Raw genomic sequence first — 6,000 nt, forward strand, 5'->3', positions numbered from 1 at the left:
TAAAGTAGGATGGATAATTTTCATAAACTTTTGAAACTGAAATGCATGTGAAAAGTTGTAGAAGGTATTGTGGTAACTTTATGTAAAGAAATGTGTTCTGTGAAAGTAAAATCTGTCTTAAATTCATATAGCCTATATGGTTATAAATAATTATAAAAAGTTTAATAAAACATTGTTTAAATTAAGGTATTTAAATGGCCGATTCCAAAAAAGTCATTATTAATAAAAACAGAAATGATAATAATAATAAAAAGTAATTTTATAACAGGAAAACTTGTGGGCAGCCAGCATTCCCTGCCAACTTGCTTCTAAAAAAGAGTTTCTAGTATGGCATGATACTAAGTATTTAAATTGAAGACAAGTTAATTATTTTAACAAGCTTTTTTAGTGTTAATGGCAATTACATATTGTAAGAAGTTTGCCTGGTAACTTAGTATGTAAGATATATGGAATGTGTTTTTATTGTTAAGGAAAGAGGAGATGATTTTGTCCTAAGTTAAAATGATTGATTACTGAGAAAGAGTAGAGTGTAGGACAAAACCTGAATGAATACTGAAAGTGTAGAAGGTGCATGGAAAAGAAATTTTTATGATTAAAGTTGAGGAATATTTGATAGGTCTATCTGTAAAGTTTTAAAACCTTTAGTATCAAGTAGTATGTATCAAAGTTAAAATTTTGTTCTTTCTCAAAGTCTCTCAAGTCATTTGTTTGTATAGGTAAAAGTTTCCTGAGTAATCAGCATACAAAAAAGACTGTTTTATCAAATTAGCATCTTATGCTTTAACTTCATCATTTCCTCAGTGTTTGAAAAAAATGAGACTTAACTCTGTTAAAGCAAAATAATGTTCAAACCTGCTTTCTAAAAATCAAATCCTGAAAAGTAGCTTTTTATTTCAAAACAATTACAAGGGATTTGTTCTTTTACCTTAAAAGAAAAATTAAAGTAATAGCTAAGTTCATTTAATATGTTATAAGTCAAATGAAAAATGTTTAGAAGTGTTATAAAATCAACAGGATAAAAAAAGTAATAAAAACTAACTGAGTTCAGATTATTTATAAATGTCTTTATATTATAAAACAGCAGAAAGATAGTAACTGAAATTATAGCTGGGTAAATTTACCCTGAAACTATTATTTAAGTGTAAATTCTAAACTAACCTTACCTTTGTTTATGGTTGCTTCAAGCCTAGCCTCACCCCTTGCCTTTGCCTGTGGTTGTTTCATAACAGCTCCTGTCCTACTTGGATTAGTAACCCTGATTTCTCTAATGAATCTAAGTGTGGACTGGATTGCTGCCTGGTGGAATTGTTAGCTCTTGGGTTTAAAGGACCACAGTAATTTTATTATTTCCAAGGGCTGGGGGAAAAAAGGGAGTCTCCTGCCTTGACTGTCAGTGTTCCTAGGAGTGGTAATTCATGAGAGAAACCAGTTTGTCTCCCTGAGGCTTCCAATAGCCTCAGTGAATATACATAGAATTAGTCTTGTTGCTTATCAATATTCTGCTAAAGTCAAGGTAAAATAAAAAGTTCTGAAACAAAAGAAAATTGTGTCAGAGCATTGGGAACATTTGGGTTACAAGACATTAGTTAAAAAACAAAGCTCTTGTCTAAAACAGCATGTTCATAGTGTAAAACTGTACAGTCACAGTGCAAATTAAGAAAAGTTTCAGGAGTCTGAAATGTTTTGCAATCACACTTATTTTGTGAAAAATGGAAGTTTTAAATAAATAAAGATTTGTTTTTTTTGTCAAACTATTCATGTCTTCCTATTTTCTCAAATTGTTGAGGTTAAATATGCAGTTATATATGTGAATAAATATGATGATGCCCATATTAGACTAAGCAGATATAAAAAGTCATATAGAAATCTGATTATAGAAACTATTAGGAAAGGGCCTCCTCTTTGCAAGAGCTTTGAAGGCAAGACTAGGTGTGGCAGATTAAACCTATCTACTAGGCTAGGGAATTAAGAATCAGTTTGCCCTGTAATTTCCCAGTTTAAACCTTTTGTCAGCCATAAAATATACAAAACAAAATTTAGTTTAGTTTTCACATAAAGGAAGAAAATATTGATTAATGTATCACAGCAGCCTACTGCCTCAGTCTCCCACTCCCGGGTTAAACAGCAACAAAGGAAACCAGCTTAAGGCATTCCTATAGTCAATAAAAACATACCCACGAAAGAGCTAAGTCAATACCAATTCAGCACAAAATTCCATTCCTTATTTGAAAAAGGGGAGTAGATAAAAACAAAAATGGTTGGAAAATGATAGAGAAAGCAGATAAATCACAAAATTTTGCATGGTAAAGTTAGATCTTCTCGGATAGGCTGTATCTTCTGAAGTATCCAATCTGTAGAGAAACAGAAATTGCTTGCCTGCTAGGCTTAGAGGTATAAACTGTGTCATTTTCCTTTGTTCGGGGCACCAACCATGTTTTCTGGTTGTGTGCCACTTCTTGCAAGATTGAAAATAAATCTTTTTCTTCTCCACAATCGGGTGACCCTTAGTTTCTTCCAGAAGAATATTTCCTTCCAACAAAAAAAAGGTAATTAGTGGCTCTGTTACCAATTTCAACAATTAAAGAAAGGTCCATCAAACTATGGAGAGATCTTTCTGGGAATATGATTAAACAAATTAAGTAATTGTATAATGTGTTTTAAAACCTGGTAGTCAGTATGCTTTTAAAAAATATTCATTTTCATAACCTAAACAAAGAAAAGAAGATTTTAGATTCCTGTAAGTGAAAAAGAGAACATTCCTTGCATAAACTATAATAGTTTCAATTTTATGTATCTTGATTGTAATCTCCCATAGTTAACTTATAAACTAAATTAACGTTATATGTACAAAATCTTTAAAGTAATGGAAATTGCATGTTCACATTGGTGAAATTAGGCTAATGAAAAAAGATTGTAGATATGCTCTCTTAAATAAATAAATTTCTTTGGTTGGTAATTGTAATTTAATAAGTTTATTTAAACATGAGGTGGCTAGTCAATGTGGTTATAGTCAATTATAAAGAGTTTGTAAAACATCTTCCAAACTGAAAACGTTTAAATAGTTCTAGTTCTAGAAGTCAATGTTAACTAAAAACTGAGATTGGCATTTGTTACAAAAAAATGACTTTGTGATAATAAAACCTGTTTGAAGGCCACCACAAGGTGCATATTTAAGTAAATGGTAATAAAAAGTTATCTTGATTCTATTGGGAATCTTCTGTTTTCATTTTAACAATGAAAAATAACTTTTCCTTCTATTACTAAAGTACCTACTTTAATCTTCATGGTAAAGTATAAGTAAACAGTCATTTGATAATATGTGTTGCATCAAATTGTTTAAAATATATGTATAAAAAGAAGGAATAAACTTTCACATTGTCAAACACTTTTGCGCATTCCAACCAGGCCTTGAATTCATTACAAGTTGCCTCTCCATATGAGTTATTGGTTAGGCTGGTCACTAACCACTCAATTAGAAATATTTGCTATATCAGCCTGTGGTTATGCTCCTGAAGTCGGTGGAAACTACATTGTAGTTTCAAGTTCCTGCAGTAGCCAATGATGATTTGGTACAGCCAAGTGTACAATGCATATCGCCTCCAGACTGGCACTGTTCGATAGTGCCAGAGAGCACTATGCACCAGGCTGGTAAAATACCGGAAACTCTCTCTAGAATCAACTATGCTGTGACTTGCTCACTATGAAGAACATGCTAAGTGGAGCCATGATACCAGGATATTGTAAGTAAAACTTGAAGACAGTTGGCATTATGGCCTGCTCCCATGGAGAGATAACATGTAAAGTATTATAAACCTGAAACTTAAAACTATTAATTGCAAATCTAAATCCTTTGCATTGTGTAATACATTAATTAATATTAAGTGCTGTACTCTTGTCCTGTACTAAATATATGCATAATAATTATAAGATTATATTTTCTATTTTGGATCGAGTGCAAACGTATATTAGACATGTTAAATTCCTAGTAGATTCATTTTCTAAACAGTTAGTAAACATGTCTATAGAATAAATTGGCAGTCTGAGCCAGGCTCAGTCAGCTTACTATATTCTACTACTGTACTTTACTGTGTAGCAAAAATGAAGCTTGCTTGCTGACAATGAGACACCTATTGAACAAGTCGAAATTACCAGAAATTGTACAATTAAAACCAAAATGTAAAAAAAAAACAAAAACCCTTTATTCTGTAGTTCTTATCACTCTCACACATAAACATTAAGAAAATTTCCAACTTGGTGTACTAATCCTGAATGAAACCAACTGCCAAAGTGTGCCAATTCACCAGGAGCATCTGACAGAGCACATGAGTGCCAATCATTAAACATATTGAATTGTGTCTTCAAACAAAGCTAAATATCTATTGCAATTTCTCTCTAAAAATAAATAACTGAGAAAATATATTTATATATACTGTTCCCACCATCTTTTAAAAAGAACTGGCATCTTTATAAGCACCTAACCTTGTCTACCTCTGTAATCCATGTCCTCTTTTAAAAAGAGGTATTCCAAATTTTTAATTAAGGTTATTTCTTTCAGAGTGAACATCTTATTAACATTGTAAAAACTTCATCCAACTTCATACAAAAGGGTAGATCCATGTTTCTCCATTTAAAATAAAATAAGAGTTTTACACCTTGTTAGGCAATGACTATAGCCCATGGCCAGCAGGAAGGAGATATAGAAAAGAGATCATCTCCCCTTAACACCCCTTTAAGATTAAGGGTGTAAAATCTTTAAGGGTAAAACAAAATTAATAGATGGACCTGGAGCCTGATTGGAAATCCACGTGAGCATAGGTGACCCCAGAACAACTGCAGGGGGCCGCCACCCCAAGATTCTGCTGTCCAGAATGAAAACTTGTAAACTTCTAAAAACAGTCCTGGATGCTACACTAAAGATTGATAAGTAAAGTAATCAGTCAAAACAACAAATGGCCATCCACCTCATAGCTCCAAAAATAATTATGCCAAATCTTAGCAAGTTGAACTTTGGCATAAGGAGGGAATGATGTGGGTTATGCGTGGGAGGTTCTTTGTCTCTTAAGAGATATCCTAAGCTGTCTGTGACTTATGGGTGTGGAATGATAGGAGGCTTCAGTCCTGTCCTTGGTGACCATAGCAATGACTCCAGTCCCAGGAAGCAGTTTTTCAATGCAAACTCTAAAGACTTTGAATATTCAGGATAAATGCAATCCAAGATAAGCTAAAAGCTTATCTAGAATGTTTGAAGAGCATGCTAAAAGCTAACCTAGGATGTGGAAGATATATTCTCATTCAAGCCTATTGAGAATTGAAACAAAGTGATCATTTGGCATTTCCTCTCTGTATAAAAGGAGCTTGAAAGTCTTGTTCGGGACTCGAGATTTAAACAGAAAGCTCCTGAGTCAGGCCAGCTGTGAATAAACCATTTTTACTTCTCAAAATCATTCCTGAGTCCTGACCTTTCTATATGCAAATAACTGAACCTAGTATCAAATTCTACAAGAGCTTGTCTTTTTGATAGATGCCCAACTACCTTGTTCATTACAGAATGTTGAGCCTCAGTGCCAACAATCATATGTATGGTCGGCCCCCAATTTGGACTTAGACCATAGGCTCCATGGGACCAAGAGTGTAGGAGCCCAGTCTGGATTAATAATCTTTATCAGAGTCCTCCATTCCTGCCAGCCCAATGATGTGATCCACAGGTTTTTTTCTGAACATTTTCAGACCCAGCATTTGGGTTGTGATGCCCCACAGGCTTTTCTGGCTAATGTTTTGGCTGCAGAAGCTGGATCAAGTGGCCAACTGGGACACTCTCACTTCCAATGCCCATTCTCTTTGCAGTAGGCACACTGATTTTGCCATAGACATGGGCCTTTCCCTCTCCATGAAGTTAGGGCTTGCCAGGTTATTTTCCTTGGCACAGGAAGGGATTTTTCCATGATTGCTGCTGCCAGAAGATCTTCCTCTTTTTTCATTTTTCTATTTTCTTCTCTTTTG

This window comes from Dasypus novemcinctus, unplaced genomic scaffold (assembly GCF_030445035.2).
Source record: "Dasypus novemcinctus isolate mDasNov1 unplaced genomic scaffold, mDasNov1.1.hap2 scaffold_106, whole genome shotgun sequence".
Classification (NCBI taxonomy): Eukaryota; Metazoa; Chordata; class Mammalia; order Cingulata; family Dasypodidae; genus Dasypus; species Dasypus novemcinctus.